This window comes from Manihot esculenta, chromosome 15, assembly GCF_001659605.2.
Source record: "Manihot esculenta cultivar AM560-2 chromosome 15, M.esculenta_v8, whole genome shotgun sequence".
NCBI classification, from domain to species: domain Eukaryota; kingdom Viridiplantae; phylum Streptophyta; class Magnoliopsida; order Malpighiales; family Euphorbiaceae; genus Manihot; species Manihot esculenta.
The window spans coordinates 21,696,117-21,718,555 of record NC_035175.2 but is presented as its reverse complement, the minus strand read 5'-3'; positions in this window follow the sequence as shown (position 1 = coordinate 21,718,555).

The following is a 22,439-nucleotide window of genomic DNA, read 5'->3' as shown; positions in this document are numbered from 1 at the left end:
TGAGCAATTCTACCCACCGTCTCTGCCTCAAGTTTAACTCTCTCTGACTTAAGATGTGCTGCAGGCTCTTATGATCCGTATAGATCTCACATTTTACCCCTAGTCTAGTCTGTTAGACGTCGCCGGTAAGCCCACTACAACATCCATCGCTATGTTCTCCCATTTCCATTCTGGAATCGGCAGTGGGTTAAGCATTCCAGCCGGCTTCTGGTGCTCTAGCTTCACCCTTTGACATGTCTCGCAGGCTGACACGAACTGTGCCACTTCTCTCTTCATTGCTGGCCACCAATACACCCTTCTCAGATCTTGATACATCTTGGTGGCTCCCGGGTGAATGCAATACCTCGCATTATGAGCTTCCCTCATAATGTCTGCCTTCAAACTGCTATCATCTGGTACACATAACCTCTTACCGTGCCGAAGAATCCCCTCACTATCAAATCTGAACTCTGCACTGTTGCCCGACTGAACAGTCCTGGCAATCTTCACTAACTCGGGGTCTTCGTGCTGTTTCAGAGCCACTTGCTCTAGAAACACTGGTGTTACTCTCATCTGTGCAAGCAAAACGCCTGTACCAGATAACTGCAACTGTAACCCTTCTTCCACGAGCTTGTAGAAATCCTTCACCACCGGTCTTCTCTCTACTGCAATGTGGGATAAACTGCCAAGTGACTTTCGGCTTAAGGCATCAGCTACAACATTAGCCTTGCCCGGATGATACTGGATCTTACAATCGTAATCACTGAGCAATTCTACCCACCGTCTCTGCCTCAAGTTTAACTCTCTCTGACTTAAGATGTGCTGCAGGCTCTTATGATCCGTATAGATCTCACATTTTACCCCTAGTCTAGTCTGTTAGACGTCGCCGGTAAGCCCACTACAACATCCATCGCTATGTTCTCCCATTTCCATTCTGGAATCGGCAGTGGGTTAAGCATTCCAGCCGGCTTCTGGTGCTCTAGCTTCACCCTTTGACATGTCTCGCAGGCTGACACGAACCGTGCCACTTCTCTCTTCATTGCTGGCCACCAATACACCCTTCTCAGATCTTGATACATCTTGGTGGCTCCCGGGTGAATGCTATACCTCGCATTATGAGCTTCCCTCATAATGTCTGCCTTCAAACTGCTATCATCTGGTACACATAACCTCTTACCGTGCCGAAGAATCCCCTCACTATCAAATCTGAACTCTGCACTGTTGCCCGACTGAACAGTCCTGGCAATCTTCACTAAATCGGGGTCTTCGTGCTGTTTCAGAGCCACTTGCTCTAGAAACACTGGTGTTACTCTCATCTGTGCAAGCAAAACGCCTGTACCAGATAACTGCAACTGTAACCCTTCTTCCACGAGCTTGTTGAAATCCTTCACCACCGGTCTTCTCTCTACTGCAATGTGGGATAAACTGCCAAGTGACTTTCGGCTTAAGGCATCAGCTACAACATTAGCCTTGCCCGGATGATACTGGATCTTACAATCGTAATCACTGAGCAATTCTACCCACCGTCTCTGCCTCAAGTTTAACTCTCTCTGACTTAAGATGTGCTGCAGGCTCTTATGATCCGTATAGATCTCACATTTTACCCCTAGTCTAGTCTGTTAGACGTCGCCGGTAAGCCCACTACAACATCCATCGCTATGTTCTCCCATTTCCATTCTGGAATCGGCAGTGGGTTAAGCATTCCAGCCGGCTTCTGGTGCTCTAGCTTCACCCTTTGACATGTCTCGCAGGCTGACACGAACTGTGCCACTTCTCTCTTCATTGCTGGCCACCAATACACCCTTCTCAAATCTTGATACATCTTGGTGGCTCCCGGGTGAATGCTATACCTCGCATTATGAGCTTCCCTCATAATGTCTGCCTTCAAACTGCTATCATTTGGTACACATAACCTCTTACCGTGCCGAAGAATCCCCTCACTATCAAATCTGAACTCTGCACTGTTGCCCGACTGAACAGTCCTGGCAATCTTCACTAAATCGGGGTCTTCGTGCTGTTTCAAAGCCACTTGCTCTAGAAACACTGGTGTTACTCTCATCTGTGCAAGCAAAACGCCTGTACCAGATAACTGCAACTGTAACCCTTCTTCCACGAGCTTGTAGAAATCCTTCACCACCGGTCTTCTCTCTACTGCAATGTGGGATAAACTGCCAAGTGACTTTCGGCTTAAGGCATCAGCTACAACATTAGCCTTGCCCGGATGATACTGGATCTTACAATCGTAATCACTGAGCAATTCTACCCACCGTCTCTGCCTCAAGTTTAACTCTCTCTGACTTAAGATGTGCTGCAGGCTCTTATGATCCGTATAGATCTCACATTTTACCCCTAGTCTAGTCTGTTAGACGTCGCCGGTAAGCCCACTACAACATCCATCGCTATGTTCTCCCATTTCCATTCTGGAATCGGCAGTGGGTTAAGCATTCCAGCCGGCTTCTGGTGCTCTAGCTTCACCCTTTGACATGTCTCGCAGGCTGACACGAACTGTGCCACTTCTCTCTTCATTGCTGGCCACCAATACACCCTTCTCAGATCTTGATACATCTTGGTGGCTCCCGGGTGAATGCTATACCTCGCATTATGAGCTTCCCTCATAATGTCTGCCTTCAAACTGCTATCATCTGGTACACATAACCTCTTACCGTGCCGAAGAATCCCCTCACTATCAAATCTGAACTCTGCACTGTTGCCCGACTGAACAGTCCTGGCAATCTTCACTAACTCGGGGTCTTCGTGCTGTTTCAGAGCCACTTGCTCTAGAAACACTGGTGTTACTCTCATCTGTGCAAGCAAAACGCCTGTACCAGATAACTGCAACTGTAACCCTTCTTCCACGAGCTTGTAGAAATCCTTCACCACCGGTCTTCTCTCTACTGCAATGTGGGATAAATTGCCAAGTGACTTTCGGCTTAAGGCATCAGCTACAACATTAGCCTTGCCCGGATGATACTGGATCTTACAATCGTAATCACTGAGCAATTCTACCCACCGTCTCTGCCTCAAGTTTAACTCTCTCTGACTTAAGATGTGCTGCAGGCTCTTATGATCCGTATAGATCTCACATTTTACCCCTAGTCTAGTCTGTTAGACGTCGCCGGTAAGCCCACTACAACATCCATCGCTATGTTCTCCCATTTCCATTCTGGAATCGGCAGTGGGTTAAGCATTCCAGCCGGCTTCTGGTGCTCTAGCTTCACCCTTTGACATGTCTCGCAGGCTGACACGAACTGTGCCACTTCTCTCTTCATTGCTGGCCACCAATACACCCTTCTCAGATCTTGATACATCTTGGTGGCTCCCGGGTGAATGCTATACCTCGCATTATGAGCTTCCCTCATAATGTCTGCCTTCAAACTGCTATCATCTGGTACACATAACCTCTTACCGTGCCGAAGAATCCCCTCACTATCAAATCTGAACTCTGCACTGTTGCCCGACTGAACAGTCCTGGCAATCTTCACTAACTCGGGGTCTTCGTGCTGTTTCAAAGCCACTTGCTCTAGAAACACTGGTGTTACTCTCATCTGTGCAAGCAAAACGCCTGTACCAGATAACTGCAACTGTAACCCTTCTTCCACGAGCTTGTAGAAATCCTTCACCACCGGTCTTCTCTCTACTGCAATGTGGGATAAACTGCCAAGTGACTTTCGGCTTAAGGCATCAGCTACAACATTAGCCTTGCCCGGATGATACTGGATCTTACAATCGTAATCACTGAGCAATTCTACCCACCGTCTCTGCCTCAAGTTTAACTCTCTCTGACTTAAGATGTGCTGCAGGCTCTTATGATCCGTATAGATCTCACATTTTACCCCTAGTCTAGTCTGTTAGACGTCGCCGGTAAGCCCACTACAACATCCATCGCTATGTTCTCCCATTTCCATTCTGGAATCGGCAGTGGGTTAAGCATTCCAGCCGGCTTCTGGTGCTCTAGCTTCACCCTTTGACATGTCTTGCAGGCTGACACGAACTGTGCCACTTCTCTCTTCATTGCTGGCCACCAATACACCCTTCTCAGATCTTGATACATCTTGGTGGCTCCCGGGTGAATGCTATACCTCGCATTATGAGCTTCCCTCATAATGTCTGCCTTCAAACTGCTATCATCTGGTACACATAACCTCTTACCGTGCCGAAGAATCCCCTCACTATCAAATCTGAACTCTGCACTGTTGCCCGACTGAACAGTCCTGGCAATCTTCACTAACTCGGGGTCTTCGTGCTGTTTCAAAGCCACTTGCTCTAGAAACACTGGTGTTACTCTCATCTGTGCAAGCAAAACGCCTGTACCAGATAACTGCAACTGTAACCCTTCTTCCACGAGCTTGTAGAAATCCTTCACCACCGGTCTTCTCTCTACTGCAATGTGGGATAAACTGCCAAGTGACTTTCGGCTTAAGGCATCAGCTACAACATTAGCCTTGCCCGGATGATACTGGATCTTACAATCGTAATCACTGAGCAATTCTACCCACCGTCTCTGCCTCAAGTTTAACTCTCTCTGACTTAAGATGTGCTGCAGGCTCTTATGATCCGTATAGATCTCACATTTTACCCCATAGAGGTAATGCCTCCACATCTTAAGTGCAAAGATAACAGCTGCCATCTCCAGATCGTGTGTCGGGTAATTCAGCTCGTGCTTCTTCAGCTGTCTAGAAGCATAAGCTATCACTTTGTCCTTCTGCATCAACACACAACCTAATCCCACTCGGGATGCATCACAGAACACTGTGAAATCTTCATCACTGATCGGCAGCGCTAACACCGGTGTTGAAGTTAACCGTCTCTTCAACTCTGCAAAACTTTCCTCACATTCCTCTGACCACACAAATTTCTGATTCTTTCTGGTCAGTCTGGTCATAGGAGCAGCTATCTTCGAAAAGTCCTGAACGAACCTCCGATAGTAGCCTGCCAAACCCAGAAAACTCTTGATCTCGGTCACCGTAGTGGGTGTAGGCTAGTTGGCTACTGCCTCTACCTTTTTGGGATCTACTGCTATACCGTCCTCTGATACAACATGTCCCAAAAAGGAAATGCTCCTTAACCAGAACTCACACTTGGAGAACTTGGCATATAAGCCATGCTCTCTCAAGGTTTGCAGCACTATCCGCAGATGCTGGGCATGGTCCTCTGCAGTCCTGGAGTACACCAAGATATCATCAATAAAGACGATCACAAAACGATCCAAGTACTCCCTGAAAACCCTGTTCATGAGATCCATGAATGCTGCAGGGGCGTTAGTCAACCCGAACGGCATCACAAGGAACTCATAATGCCCATATCTGGTTCGAAAAGCAGTCTTGGCTACATCTCCTTCCCTGATCTTCAACTGGTGGTATCCGGATCTCAGATCTATTTTAGAAAAACAACCTGCTCCTGCCAGCTGGTCGAATAGATCATCGATCCTGGGTAACGGATACTTGTTTTTGATAGTGACTTTGTTCAACTGTCTGTAGTCGACACAAAGTCTCAGAGGTCCATCCTTCTTTCTGACAAACAATACTGGAGCACCCCAGGGTGAGGTACTCGGACGGATGAAACCCTTAGCTACCAAATCCTGTAACTGCTCTTTCAACTCTCGCAACTCTGCTGGTGCCATCCTGTAGGGAGGAATAGAGATCGGTCTGGCATTGGGCATCAACTCAATCTCGAACTCTATTTCCCTATCCGGTGGCAGTCCTGGAAGCTCTTCAGGAAACAAATCTGGGAAGTCTCTAACAACTGGTACTGAGGATGGTTCCCTAACCTGACTGTCTAGCTCTCTCACATAAGCTAGGAACCCCTGACACCCCTTCCTTAACATTCTACGAGCCTGGAGGGCTGATATCAAACCCCTAGGTGTCCCTCTCCTGTCTCCTCTGAAGACATACTCTGACCCATCCTGGTCTCTGACACTGACTACTTTGTCTCGACAGTTCAGGGTAGCATCATACGTAGATAACCAATCCATCCCTAGAATGACATCAAAATCTGTCAACTCTAGAACCACCAGGTCAGCTGGAAGGTATCTACCCTCTATGCACACTGAACTGAACCGACAGACTGACTCTGCCAAAGATGGATCACATTTGGGTCCACTGACCCATAGAGGACACTCTAACTCAGACACTATCAGACCCAACCTCTCTGCAGCTCTGGAAGAAATGAAAGAGTGAGAAGCACCGGGGTCCATTAAAGCATACACCTCTGAACACCCAATGATGAGATTACCTGACACCACCGTGTTCGACGTGTCTGCCTCCTGCTGAGTCAGGGTGAAAATCCGTGCTGGGGCTGACGGCCCTGCACCTCGGGAACCCATCCCTGATGAAGAGGCTGCCCCTCTTCCTCTTCCTCTGCCACTACTTGGTGGTATGGCTGAAGCTACTGGCTGTACTACACTGCCCGTACTCATCTGCTGGGATGGTGCAACAAAAGTCGCCTGAGGACATTCCCGTGCATAATGTCCCTCCTGCCCACATCTATAGCAGGCTGTGGATCCCAACTGACAAGCTCCTCTATGCTGTTTGCCACACCTCTTGCACACTGGAAAATCTGCGCCAGAACTGGAGCCACTACTCATTCCCAGACCTGACTTAAGCCTGTTCCAGAACTTGCCTCTCTTTCCTCTGAATTTCTCCCATCTCTTCTTCCTTGCACTTACTGTACCCTGTGAGGAGGAACCTGGTTTAACACCAGAAGACTGTGCCTTGACTACACCTTGACTTATAGCACTGGCCTCCATCTTTCTAGCAGCATCCACAATAGAGTGGAAACTTTCCTTCTCCGCATGAAGAATCAAAGAGAAATACCTGGGATGAAGCCTTGTGGCATATCTCTTTGCCTTCTTCTGATCTGTATCATATGCCTGACCGACATATGGCAACAATTCCAGGAACTTATCTGTATAGTCATCAACGCTCATCTCCTCCGTCTGTCGCAACTGCTCAAACTCCACAACCTTTAGTTCCCTGGAACTGTCAGGAAAAGCCCATCCAGCAAATTCGTTGGCGAACTCTTCCCATGTCATACTCACAAGTCTCGGGTCCACATAGTTCTTGAACCATTCTCTAGCTTTCTTACACTTTAACGTGAACCCTGCCATCTCAATGGCTCTACCGTCATCAGCTCCTAACTCACTTGTTATCATTCTAACTGCACTGAGATACTCAAAGGGATCATCTCCTGTATTGAATTTCGGAGCATCCAACTTTAAGTACTCGGTCATCTTCACCTTACTTCCCCCTGACGAACTGGGTTGCTGTGCTTCCACAACAGGGGCTATTGGTTCAGGAGGTGGTGGTGGAGGAACTGGTTCCCTCACTTCAGGCTATACTGGACTTGGATGAACAGGTGGGGGTGGATACATGTGATATGGTGGATAAAAGGAAGGATAGGGCATATAAGGCATGTAGGGTGGATATGGGGCAAAACTGGAGTAATCCGACGTGCCTCCCATCGGATACTCTGGGCCCTGTGGAAAGGGTGGATAGCCAAACCCCGAGGCCTGCATGCCTCCCTGGGACTCCCCCATCCCTTCTTCTGACCTTCCTACACCCATGCTTGCATCTCTACTCTGATCCTCTTCCCTCACACCTCTTTCTTCTACTGACCTTCCCCCTCTGCTTACTCCTCTCCTGCTCTCGTCAGAAGACCTTCTAGGGTCTCGTGACGTTCCTTCCCTGCTTGACCTGTGAGATCTTGCCCTTGGCAAGGCAGGTGGACGAGCAGCTGTACCCTCACTGACAGGTGGGACTCCAGTCAATCTCGCGGATCGACGAGTTCCTCGCATCTTCACTCTCTGGAAAACAACAAATCACATAACACATAAGCAACACATCAAAAACATGCACATGCATAACTCAGGGCATTGCACATCAGCATAACATCCTATCCTCGTGGACATGTTTTTCCTATGGTGCTTGACCTGCTACACCTCTCTATGAGCCCAACTCTCTCTATAGGTCCGACCATGTGAACCTAGGGCTCTGATACCAATCTGTAACAGCCCGAAAACCGAACTGCCACCGGCACTAGGATCCAGATCGACTTAAGGTCGCCGGGACCCGTAGTAAGCCTGCTATCCTGTCTGTATACCTGTGAAATCCCATACATGATCATACATTTGCTGTAAAAACATAAAACTTTTCTTCATTCTCAGGCTTAACCTGTGCATGCACATTCTCTGTTCTATACTAATCCCTACTAGAGCTCCTCATGGCTCTAGGCGGATCACACTCATAATGTTAAGCCTGGTTTTGCTCATACACATACAACAATATATGTAAACATAAACTGATCATGTGAAAAGAACAAGGGATTACAACTCTTATAGTCAAGCACTATTCTATACACTGTACATATACATTATCTCTATACATATACATTTCAACACTAGCTATTACAAGACTCTGTACTCTTCCTGTACCCTGCTGAGTTCTCTCTGATCTCTGAACCTGCACAACTGAAGTTAGGGGAGAGGGATGAGCTACGATAGCCCAGTGAGTAGAATAGGCAAATATAGGTGATAAAACGTGCTCTCATGGAATGCAACACATAATCACATAACCTCGGCCGGACGGATCAAAACTCCCTCTATCTCATCTGGGGTACCTAAGTACCATGTGCCTGGTCCCCGTAGGGCTGTTCCAGGTCTTTGTATATGTGCCTGGTCCCCGTAGGGCTGTTCCAGGTCTTTCCTCTGAGGGCTAATGAATCCTCACGAAGTCCGTGCCGTCTCACATAAGCAATGTACAAGGAGCCATGCCAAGTACAAGGATAAATGCAATGCATCATCTTTGTGTACACTAATGCACTCACCCTAGAGCATATTCATGATGCATGAAGCATGATAAAATGTCAGTTCTCATATTAAAACATTAAGTTAAATTCCACTCACCTGGTTATCTCTGAACTGACTCTGTAGGTTCTGACACTGGACTCACTGCTGACCTCCCTGATTCCTCTGGTCCGTTCCTACACAGGTGGACTCAAATGAGGGACTAAACTCACTCAAGAACATCTCTACGAAACTCCCCAAAACCCCTCTAAACAATCCTCAAACCATCACATAAAACATGCAAAGGAAAGCTGGACAGGGCACTTTCGGCGGCAGGTGCGGCGGCCGAAACCCCACTCCAGAGACGAAACTCATGCATGTTCGGCGGCACCTTCGGCGGCCGAAGGTCTCGTCCAGAGACGAAACTCACACACTTTCGGCGGCCGAACTCCCTCTTTCGGCGGCCGAAAGTCCCTTTCTAAACCGAAAGCCTAGCTTTCGGGGGCAACCTTTGGCAGCCGAACTGCCTCCACAAAGGGTTCGGCGGCCGAACCTTCCTTCGGCGGCCGAACCTGGTTTTGCCCGAAGGGCAGAACCCTGCTCTGTTTCATGCAAACTTTGCCCAAAAACCTACCAACATGCATATCAACTACTCCCAACTAGCATATACACATATATATGCACAAAGGGGTCTAAAACTACTCGAAAACCCCAAACAAACATAGCACATAACACTTAAACATGCTGGAACACCACAAATCACCAAAAACCACACCTCAACCTAAACATGCAAACTACCCATACAAACTTCATAAAACCTTTCAAAATCATCAAAGAAGCTCAGGATCTTCACTTACCTCTTACACAACTTGAGGATGAAGGATCCTAACGTGGAGATATGAAGAAAAGCTCTTCCAAAGCTCCAAGCTTCAAAACTTGCTTCTTTTGCTCAAAACCTTCATAAGTCACCAAAACTCTTAAAACTCTTGAAAGATTTTATGAAAATCATGGAAAACATGAAAGTCAACGTGGGGAGAGGCTGAAACTCACCTCTGGCTGCAAGTGGAGGAGAAATAACCTCCTTCCACCGACCCTTGGCCCTTTTATAGGTGGCTGGCCAGACCACCTTCGGCAGCCGAACGTGAAGTCGCAACCATGCAATGTTCGGCGGCCGAAAGTGACCTTCGGCGGCCGAACCTTTGCATTTCTCCCTTGTTGCTTTTCTTTCAAAACTCAAATCTTTTAACACTTCAAAACACGAAAACAAGTGAAAATACCTTGAAAAACATATGCATTACCCTTCTCGAGGGTTCCAACACCCGAAATTCCACCGGACTACAGGAATTCCGATGCCGGACTCGAGCCGGGTATTACAACAGGGGTCCAAAACTATCTAATAACCCCAAACCACAAATCAAACATAACACATAAACATGTATAACTCATCAAAACTCTCATTACTCATCTACACATGCATCTCCTTCCACAACTCCCATAAAAACCTTCAGAAAAACATAAAAACATGTTCAAGAGCATCACTTACCTCCTGTAACAAGAAGATGAGTGATCTAAACAAAGGAAAACGGCTCAACTCTTCTTCACCCTCACTAACTCTCCAAAGCTCACTTTTGCTTCAAAACCTTCACAACTTGGTAAACGAGCAAACGCCTGCATGAGCTGCTCAAACTTAACAAATAAAGCATAGGAGACGTGGCCAAGTTTCTGGCAACAAGTTGGACATAACACCTGTCCACAATGCTGACTCAGGATTGCTCAAAAGCTGGCTGACCAACTCAGCTTCGGCTGCCGAATCGCATGCAAAACCATGCAACATTCGGGGGCCGAACTTGAACTTCGGAAGCCAAACATTGGGCACTTTCGGCGGCCGAACTTATCTTCGGCGGCCGAACTTGGCTCCTCTGCCTTGGTTCATTTCAACTCAAAACTCAAAACTAAAGAACTGTAAAACCAGAAAACACCTCATAATACTGAGAAAACATAACTCCTACCCTTATATAGAATCCCAACACCCCGGATTCCACCAGACAATAGGAATTCCGGTGCCGGATTCTAGCCGGGTATTACATTCTCCCCTCCTTAAGAACATTCGTCCTCGAATGTTCCTAAAACAACAAAAACAAAACACAAGGAGGAAACTAACCTCAAAACAGATGTGGATACTGCTGGAGCATAGACTCCCGCGTCTCCCAGGTGCACTCCTCGAGCTTATGGTGGTTCCATAGGACTTTCACCATCGGAATCTCCTTGTTCCTTAGCTGTCTGATCTGTGTGTCCAGAATCCGCACTGGCTGCTCTATATAGGTGAGATCCGTATGAATCTCCACCTCAGGCTCACTCAGAACCTGATTCGGATCTGACACAAACTGTCGTAGCATAGAAACATGAAATACCGGGTGAATTCTCTCCATAGAAGCAGGTAAATCCAGCTTATACGACACATTTCCGATCCTCTGCAACACCTCAAAGGGTCCAATGTACCGTGGAGCCAATTTACCTTTCTTTCCAAAACGAACCACTCCTTTCATTGGAGACACTTTCAGCAATACCCAATTACCCTCCTGAAACTCTACCTGCTTTCTGCGAACGTCTGCATAACTTTTCTGTCTACTCTGAGCTGTTCTAATTCTCTCTCTGATCATGGGCACCATTCTACTGGTAATATCTACTAACTCTGGCCCTGCAAGAGCTTTCTCTCCTACCTCTTCCCAGCAAACAGGGGATCTGCACTTCCTCCCATACAAAGCTTCATAAGGAGCCATCCCGATGCTCGCATGATGGCTGTTATTGTAGGCAAACTCCACCAAAGGTAGATGCTGCCTCCAAGAACCGCCAAAGTCTAACACACAAAGGCGAAGCATATCCTCTATGGTCTGGATGGTCCTTTCTGACTGTCCATCAGTCTGTGGGTGGAAAGCAGTACTAAAATCCAATCTTGTGCCCATCGCACTTTGCAGACTCCGCCAAAAGCGGGAGGTAAACTGTGGTCCTCTGTCTGAAACTATAGACACTGGAACTCCATGTAATCTCACAATCTCATCCAGATAGACCTGTGCCAACTTATCCACAGAATAGTTACTCCGTACTGGAAGAAAATGAGCAGATTTCGTGAGTCTGTCCACAATCACCCATATCGAGTCTATCCTGTTGGACGCTACTGGTAAACCCACTACAAAATCCATGGTTATGTTCTCCCATTTCCATTCTGGAATCGGCAATGGGTTAAGCATTCCGGCTGGTTTCTGATGCTCTAATTTCACCCTCTGACAAACCTCACAGGCTGTCACGAATTGCGCCACTTCTTTCTTCATGGCTGGCCACCAATAGACCCTTTTCAGATCCTGATACATCTTGGTGGCTCCTGGGTGAACACTGTACCTCGCATTCTGAGCTTCCCTCATAATGTCTTCCTTCACACTGCCCCTATCTGGTACACAAAGTCGACTCCCATAGCGAAGGATCCCTTTGCTGTCAAATCTGAACTCTGCACTATTGCCTGACTGAACAGTCCTAGCAATTTTCATCAACTCAGGGTCCTCGTGCTGTCTCTGAGCTATCTGCTCCAGAAATACAGGTGTCATTCTCATCTGTGCTATCAACGCACCTGTACCAGACAACTCTAGCTGTAATCCCTCGTCAAAGAGCTTATAAAGCTCCATCACAATCGGTCTCCGCTCTGCTGCTATATGGGATAAACTGCCTAGTGACTTCCGGCTTAGGGCGTCTGCGACAACATTCGCCTTACCTGGATGATACTGGATTTTACAATCATAATCACTGAGCAATTCGACCCATCTTCTTTGCCGCAAATTCAGCTCTCTCTGACTTAAGATGTACTGTAAACTCTTGTGATCAGTGAAGATCTCGCATTTAACCCCGTAGAGGTAATGCCGCCACATCTTAAGTGCAAAGATAACTGCTGCCATCTCTAGGTCATGGGTAGGGTAATTCAACTCGTGCTTCTTCAACTGTCTAGAAGCATAAGCGATTACTCTATCACTCTGCATCAATACACAACCCAATCCCACTCGAGCTGCATCACAGAACACTGTGAACTCTTCATTACTGACAGGCAGAGCTAACACTGGTGCTGTTGTCAATCTCCTCTTGAGCTCCTCAAAGCTCTCTTCACACTGGTCTGACCAGATAAACTTCTGGTTCTTCTGAGTCAATTTGGTCATAGGAGCTGCTATCTTTGAGAAGTTCTGAACGAACCTCCTGTAGTAACCTGCCAGTCCCATAAAGCTTTTAATCTCAGTCACTGTCGTGGGTCTGGGCCAGTTAGCTACAGCCTCTATCTTCTTGGGATCTACCTCAATACCCTCTGCTGATACCACATGTCCCAAGAAGGCAATGCTCCGTAACCAAAACTCACACTTCGAGAACTTGGCATATAAACCATGCTCTCTCAGTGTCTGCAAAACTGTCCTCAGATGCTGGGCATGCTCCTCTGCATCTCTGGAATACACTAAGATATCATCGATAAACACAATGACAAAGTGATCCAGAAACTCACTGAATACCCTGTTCATGAGATCCATAAATGCTGCAGGGGCGTTAGTCAACCCGAACGGCATCACTAAGAACTCATAATGCCCATATCTCGTCCGGAAAGCTGTCTTAGGCACATCTGCCTCTCTGACTCTCAACTGATGATACCCGGATCTCAGATCTATTTTCGAGAAACAACCTGCTCCAGCTAGCTGGTCAAATAGATCATCAATCCGAGGTAAGGGATACCTATTCTTGATAGTGACCTTGTTCAACTGTCTATAGTCGATACAAAGTCTGAGGGATCCATCCTTCTTTCTGACAAAGAGCACTGGAGCACCCCAAGGTGAGGTACTAGGGCGGATGAAACCCTTATCTACCAAGTCCTGCAACTGTTCTTTCAATTCTATTAACTCAGCTGGCGCCATCCTGTAGGGAGGAATAGAGATAGGTCTGGTACCTGGCAGCAATTCAATTTCAAACCCTATCTCCCTATTAGGTGGTAGTCCTGGCAAATCGTCTGGGAACATATCGAGAAACTCTCGGACTACTGGTACTGTGGCTGGTTCCCTAACCTGACTGTCTAGCTCTCTCACATGAGCTAGAAACCCCTGACAACCCCTCCTAAGCAAACGACGAGCCTGAAGGGCTGAAATCATACCTCTGGGTGTACCTCTCCTGTCTCCTCTGAAGACACACTCTGACCCATCCTGGTCTTTGAGACTCACTAGCTTCTCTCGACAGTCCAACGTAGCACTATATGTAGATAACCAATCCATCCCTAGAATGACATCAAAATCTGTCAAGTCTAGAACCACAAGGTCAGCTGGAAGGCATCTACCCTCTATGAATACTGGACTGAAACGACAGACTGACACTGCCACTGATGGGTCACATCTAGGTCCACTGACCCAGAGAGGATACTCTAACTCAGAACTGATCAAACCCAACCTCTCTATGGCTCTCGAAGCAATAAAGGAATGAGAAGCACCGGGGTCCATCAAAGCATACACATCTGAACACCCAATGATGAGATTACCTAACACCACTGTGTTCGACGTGTTAGCCTCCTCCTGTGTCACTGTGAAAATCCGTGCTGGGGCTACCGGATTTCCACCTCGGGAACCTGCTGCTGAAGTAGAGGCTACCCCTCTCCCTCTACCTCTGCCACTAGTCTGAGGCATGACTGGAGCTGCTGGCCGTACAACTGGCTGTACCACACTGCCTGAACTCATCTGCTGGGATGGTGCAAACGTCATCTGCGGACAATCCCGAGCAATATGCCCTTCCTGTCCACATCGAAAACAAGCTGTAGATCCCAACCGACAAACTCCTCCATGTGGTTTTCCGCATCGTCTGCAGACTGGAGCTGTGCCAGAGCTTGAGCCACTACCTATTCCCAGACCTGACTTGACTTTATTCCAAAACTTACTCTTTGTTCCTTTTGCTCTATCCCATCTTTTACTGCTTGGTGTGGGGGCTTTAGAACCCGAAGCCTGTGCCTTTGACTGTTTCTGAATATTGGCACTAGCTTCCATTTTCCTGGCTGCGTCTACTATCGTATGGAAACTCTCCTTTTCTGCTGGAAGAATCAAGGAAGCATACCTGGGATGCAGTCTCATAGTATATCTCCTTGCTTTCTTCTGATCAGTATCATAGGCTTGACCCACGTACTGAAGCAAATCCAGGAACTTATCTGTGAATTCATCAACACTCATCTCATCTGTCTGTCTCAATTGTTCAAATTCAATTACTTTCATCTCCCTCGAACTGTCAGGAAAAGCCCATCCTGCAAACTCATTGGCGAACTCTCCCCATGACATGTTGTCCATTCTCGGCTCCACATAATTCTTAAACCATTCTCTGGCTTTCTTGCACTTTAATGTGAAACCTGCCATCTCAATGGCTCTCCTATCATCTGCTCCCAATTCACTGGTGATCATCCTAACTGCTCTGAGGTAATCAAATGGATCATCTCCCGTGTTGTATTTAGGAGCATCCAATTTCAAGTACTCCGTCATTTGGACTTTACCTCCAGATGAGCTAGGTTCATGTCTGTCAACAACAGGGGCTACTGGTTCTGGTGGTGGTACTGGGTCATTTGGCTCTAGGTGTGCTGCACTTGGATGGGTAGGGGAAGAGGGATACATAGGATATGGTGGATAGTAAGGATAAGGCATATAAGGCATATAAGGAGGATATGGCACAAAACTCGAGTACTCCGACATACCTCCCATCGGATACTCTGGATAGCCAAAACCTGAGGTCTGAGCACCTCCCTGCGATTCTCCCATACCTTCCTCAAAACTACCTATACCCATGCTGTCATCTCTAGACTGATCAATTTCCATAGCTTCCCTCCTTTCCTCTGATCTTCCTCCCCTAGTTGTTCCTCTTCTGCTCTCGTCAACAGACCTTCTAGGGTCTATTGACATACCTTCCCTGCTAGATCTCTGAGACCTTGCCCTTGGCAATGCAGGAGGACGAGCAGCTGGTCTCTCACTCTCTGGTGGGACTCCAGTCAATCGAGCTGATCGACGAGTTCCTCGCATCTTTATTCTGGAAACACAACATATAACATACCACTTAGCACATAAACATCACATATCATACACATACGACACTCATGGCATATCATAGCAGATAGGACTCAAGACCCTATCCTAGTGGACATGATTTCCTATTGTGCTTGACCACTTCTAACCTATCTGAGCCCAACACTGTCTCTATAGGTCCGATCATGTGAACCTAGGGCTCTGATACCAATCTGTAACGACCCCAAAATGGACCGTCACTGGCGCTAGGATTCAGGTCGGCTTAAGGCCGCCAGAACCCGTAGCAAGCCTGCTATACTCTCTGTGTACCTGTAAACCTCATACATGATCATACATTTTATGTGAAAATAAACTCTTTTCTGAACCAAGGCTCAACCTGTGCATGCACTATCTCTGTACTCTGTACTCATGTACTCTGTACTCTGTATCCCTGACTAGAGCTTGCTCTAGATGGGTTAACTCATACCTGTTAAGCCTGGTTTTCACATACAGGAAAACATATATACATATATAGATCATGTACAAAACATACATCACTAGGTCAAGCAACAACTAGTACATCTCTTTAATATTACATGTCCACTCTAAGCTATTACAGATCTCTTTACTTTTCCTGTATCCTGCTGGACTGTCCCTGTACACTGTACACTGAACCTGCAAAACTGGGGTTAAGGGAGTGGGATGAGCTCTATAGCCCAGTGAGTAGAACAGTAAAACATCTCAGTAAAATATGATCTCATGGAATGCACCATATCACAGACAAGCCACATCAAGAGTAAACCTGTCACCACATAGTCCCAGTAACTCTGTGCCAGGGCGTAGTCAAAGGCTCCTGGACTTCCTGTCATATATGTATATGTGTATATAACACCCCCTGTACTTACCATGGCCAGGGCGTAGTCAAAGGCTCCTGGACTTCGCTATACCTGCCAGGGCGTAGTCAAAGGCTCCTGGACTTCGCTATACCTGCCAGGGCGTAGTCAAAGGCTCTTGGACTTCCTGTCTGAGACTATTGGATCATTCAGCATTCACTCACATCATCAAATAACGATGCAATGCAACATATTCGTGAATACTAATGCAATCATCCTATGGCATAAACATGATGCATGAGATATGCTCAAACGCAGTTTGTAGTTCAATTAAAAGTCATAAGTTTAGTTCCACTCACCTCGGGCTAACTGGACTGACTCTGCAGGCTCTAGAGCAGAACTCACTGCTGCTCTCTCTGGTTCCTCTGGTCTGTACCTATACAGATAAACGCACATGAGGGACCAAACTAGCTTATGACTAACTCTATTTAAATTCCCCAAGAATCCCCTAAAACTCTCTCTAATAGTCATGCAAAGCAAGCAAAGGAAAGCTGGACAGAACACTTTCGGCGGCAAGTTCGGCGGCCGAAAGTCCTCTCCAGAGACGAAACTCAAGCACCTTCGGCGGCACCTTCGGCGGCCGAATCCCCCACACAGAGCCGAACATGCAAAACTCGCGGGGGCAAACTGTGGCAGCCTAAGCCACCATGCAAGAGGTTCGGCGGCCGAATGAACCTTCGGCTGCCGAACCTGAGTTCATCCAGAACTCAGCTTCAACGGCAAACCATCTCCTTCCCTTCAACCACGCAAACCATATATACTCCACCTCCTCAATACACATATACTCATGTATATGATGACAGGGGTCCAAAACTATCTAATAACCCCAAACCACAAATCAAACATAACACATAAACATGTATAACTCATCAAAACTCTCATTACTCATCTACACATGCATCTCCTTCCACAACTCCCATAAAAACCTTCAGAAAAACATAAAAACATGTTCAAGAGCATCACTTACCTCCTGTAACAAGAAGATGAGTGATCTAAACAAAGGAAAACGGCTCAACTCTTCTTCACCCTCACTAACGCCTCTATATGCTTGATGATATGTTTATGCATGCTTTTGAGTGTTGAGTATGAGTTTGGAGGGTTTTGGGAGGCAAGGTGAGAGAGGCGAATCAGGTTCTGCCATTCTGGAGAACCCAGGTTCGGTTGCCGAAGCCATGTTCGGCCTCCAAACCTGCTTGTGGAGGCAACTTTAGGCCGCCTAAACTCGCCCTCAAAAGTTGGACTTTCAGCTCTGGAGGGGAGTTTCAGCCGCCGAACCTGCCCCTGAAGGTTAGTGACTTTCGGATCTGGAGGGAGTTTCGACCGCCGAACCTGCCCTTGAAAGTGCCTGACTTTCGGATCTGGAGGGACCTTCGGCCGCCGAACCTGCCGCCGAAAGTTCCCTGTCCAGCCTTCCTTTGCTTGTTTTGCATGCATGTTTCATGATGTTTTAGGGGGTTTTTGGGGAGTTTTTTAGAGTCGTGTTAGAGTATGTTTGGTCCCTCATTTGAGTCCACCTGTGTAGGATCGGACCTGAGGAACCGAGGTGATCAGTAGTGAGATAGCTGCTTCAGAGTTAGTTCAGAGTCAGCCAGAGGTGAGTAGAACTAAACTAATCTTTTATTTCAAGAAATTAAATGTTTTAAGCATGCTCATGCATCATGTATATGAAATAGATTGGATGCATTAGATTTCACAAATATGCTGCATTGCATAAATGGTTGTTGATGTGGATGGACAACAGGACGACCCATTAGCCCTTTAGATATTATGTTATGTAATAGAAGTTCTGAAGAGCCCCACCGAGGGCCGGGCACAGAGTACAGGAAAAACCAGGTGTGGCCCGCACTATGCCTCTGGCATAGAGTTTATGTATGTAATAGAAGTCCTGAGGAGCTCCACCGAGTGCCGAGCACAGAGTAGAGGGATTTTTGGGTCAGTCCATCCGTGATGTGAATTGTTTGTGTTGTGATGCATTCCATGAAAACATATGTTTATTAAATTATTTTTTACGATTCTGCTCACTGGATTTTTATAGCTCACCCCTCTCCCCTAACCCCCAGATTTGCAGGAGCACAGGTAGCTATGGGAAAGTTGGCAAGGCTATGTTTATGTAATAGATTAGTAGTGGACATATAATGTAAAATGGTATAATGTAATGTAATGTAGAGAAACGTTTCATGGTTTAGTATTGTGCTTGGCCCTATCAGTAGTGGTAATCCCTTTTGTACATGATCTATATGAAATGTCTTAATGATGAGAAATGTTGGACCAAGTTTGATGTATGTTATGTTAACCCACTAGAGCATTTGATGAGGGCTCTAGTATGGGGTTTTATGTATATAGCTATGGTGCATGCACAGGTCAAGCTTGGTATATGAAAAGTTTAAATTTTTTATGAAAATGTATGATCATGTATGGGATTTATCTGGTATATCAGGATGTATGTTAGGCTTGCTACGGGTTCCGGCGACCTTAAGTCGATCTGAATCCTAGCGCCAGTAGCGGTCCGGTTTCCGGGTCGTTACAACCACAATGCTCCATGTATTGAGTTTGACTATATCATTTTCTCTTACTTTGTCTTATTGCACCCTTAATCTCGGCTGCAATGTGACTGTACCCATGGAACATTGGTCAATGACCTTAGTACCTGCAACTGCCTCTATTACTTTTACCTTGATACTCATATTTACATGAATCAATCTTCACACAAGCTCATTTCAACTCTTGTATATATATACATATACATTCATCTCTTTTGTATCAGCATTATAACTATCATATCACTCCTCGGATTATATATAATTATAATGTTCATGAAAGCCTCTACTGCTCCCCCCTCATCAATATTAGCAGCTCGATGTATTCTTACACGCGAATAACACTATTCTAGGAATACAAGAATGCATAAGCCATCCACATTGGATAACTCTTTGATTCCTATTATATGTTCTCCCCCTAACTGGTTTCCCTCAATTTCTCCACAAGATCCTTTCATCCTTTTGAAGCACTTCTACATAGGCAATTTGTAGCCTAATGCAATTTTATCCATGGAGAATACTTCATAATGCTTAACTATTTTACCTTCATAATGTTTCATTTACCAAATTTCCCTTTGTCACCTTCGCTCCATCTTGTTCTGATTAACACACATTGTGCCTTATATCACGTTTGACACTTTTGGTGGCTCCCCACTTATCGCTTTGACTCCTCTATTTGGGTTGTGCTCATAATGGGATACTGAGAATGGAACTTCTCTTTGACTCCATGTTAGCCTGACTGACTAACTCTTGGCTGTCACTAGCATAGTACAGCCTTTCTTCGCATTTCTTTAACACTCATTCTTTGTCTCAGAATTCAACCATCTCTAAAAATCATCTAATCCAATAAGCTCTAACACATCTTTATGTTACCAACGAGAGGTGAAAATATCACTTGCATACTTTTACTTATGAACTCAATATTGGAGTTTACCAACTCCCTCGAGGATTAAATGTCACGTTCTTAGAGTAAAATTGCATCTACATGTCCTCTTCGCTATCTCGTGTGTAATACCCGGCTAGACTCCGGTATCAGAATTCCTACAGTCCGGTGGAATCTTGGATGTCGGAAACCTCTAAAAGGGTAAAACCATGTTTTCATAAAATGTTTTAATGTATTTTATGGTTTTAAACAAGAAAGGAAATTGAGTTTTGAATGAAAAAGACCAAGGAGGCATTTCCAGGTTCGGCCGCCGAACATTGGATAGTTTAGTGGGGCAAGTTAGGCTTCCGAAAGTTTCAAAGATTCGGCCGCCGAACCTCATGTTCGGCCGCCGAACTTGCATGAGTTTTGGAGGCACTTTAGGCTGCCGAAAGGTGGTCTGGCAGCCCCTATAAAAGGGCTCCATGGCCGAAATGGGCAAGTTTTCTCCCCATTTTCGGCCACGGTGAGTTCCTGCTCTCCCGTGGTTGATCTTTGATGTTTTTCCTCCGATCTTTCATGTTTTAACAAGTTTTATGTTGATTTGAAGATATTTGAACAAAAAAAGCAAGTTTTAAAGCTTGGAGACCAAATAGTTGATTTCTCCCCATCTCCGAGCTAGGATCGTCTCTCCTCTCGTTATTCAAGAGGTAAGAGTAGATCCATAGTTCATTTCATGTTTTAAGCAAGTTTTATGAAGTTTCTTGGGGTAGAAATGCATGTGTACGTTTATGTTGAGTTTTTGGTTAAATGTGTATTTATGAGCAATGTATGTTGAATATGCATGTTTGATGTGTTGTAGTTGGGGTTTAGGATAGTTTGAAGCCCCTAGAAGCTTATATGCTTGAGTATGCATGTTGTAGAATAGGAAAATGCATGATTTAATGAGTTGGGAGGCGTTTATGCATGAGAAAGGCTGGGTTCTGCCACTTTGGGAGGACCCAGGTTCGGCAGCCGAAGGCTCTTTCAGCCGCCGAACCTGCTTGTAGAGGCCAGCCTTTGGCTTCCGAACCCTGCCTCCGAAAGTAAACTTTCGGCTCTGAAAGGGAGTTTCGGCCGCCGAAGGTGCCGCTGAACATGCATGAGTTTTGTCTCTGGAGGGAACCTTCGGCCGCCGAAAGTGCCGCCAAAGGTGCATGACTTTCGGCTCTGGAGGGCCTTTCGGCCGCAGAACCTACCGCCGAAAGTGCCATGTTCAGCCCTCCTTTGCATGATTTTTGTGATTGTTTTAAGGTGTTTTAAGGGGTTTTTGAGGGAGTATTTTAGAGTCATGTTCATAGATGTTTGGTCCCTCATTTGAGTCCACCTGTGTAGGTTCGAACCCGAGGAACCGAGGACCTCAGCAGTGAGATAGTTGCTTCAGAGTCATTAGAGCTTCAGCCAGAGGTGAGTGGAATAATCCTTCACGTTCAAAAGCAAATAAATAAATTTTGAGCATGATACATGCATCATGTATGCCATGAGATATACTAGGTTGTTTGCATTAGAATTCACGAATATGTTGCATTGCATTATTTGATGTTGATGTGGATGGATGTTGGATGATCCTTTAGTCCTCGTATGATATGATATGATGATGATACGGTATGGAAGACCAGTGAGGCCCATTCTACGCCCCTGGCACAGTTGGAATGTTATGCTATGTTATGCTATGGTAAGAGAAAGACCAGTGAGGCCTATTCTACGCCCCTGGCACGATTGGACTATGTTGAGGACTATTGGTGACAAGTCCATCCTCGATGTGAATTGTCTGTGATGTGTTGCATTTCATGAAAGCATGAAATTTAAATTGAATGTTTATTTATTCTGCTCACTGGGCTTTATAGCTCACCCCTCTCCCTTAACCCCCAGATTTGCAGGTGCAGGGTAGACCAGGAGGTCAGCAGGAGTAGAGTCATGTTTTATGTAATAGTTAGCAGTGGACATTAATATAATGTAATGTAATGATGCTTATGAAAGTTTAGAGTTGTGCTTGACCATAGTATTGTGTTAATCCCTTTCTAGTACATGATCTTAAATGTTAATGATGATTATTGTGAACCAAGCTTAAAGTATGTTATGTTACCCCATTGGAGTATTTGATGAGGACTCCAGTGAGGGGTTTTATGTTATGATTTGTGCATGCACAGGTTAAGCTTGGTGAAAGTATGAATGAAAGAATGAATGAAAGAATGAATGAATGATTAAATGAGAAAGTTTTAAATTTTTATCTAATTGTTGATCATGTATGGGATTAAACAGGTATACAGGATGAATGTTTGGCTTGCTACGGGTCCCGGCGGCCTT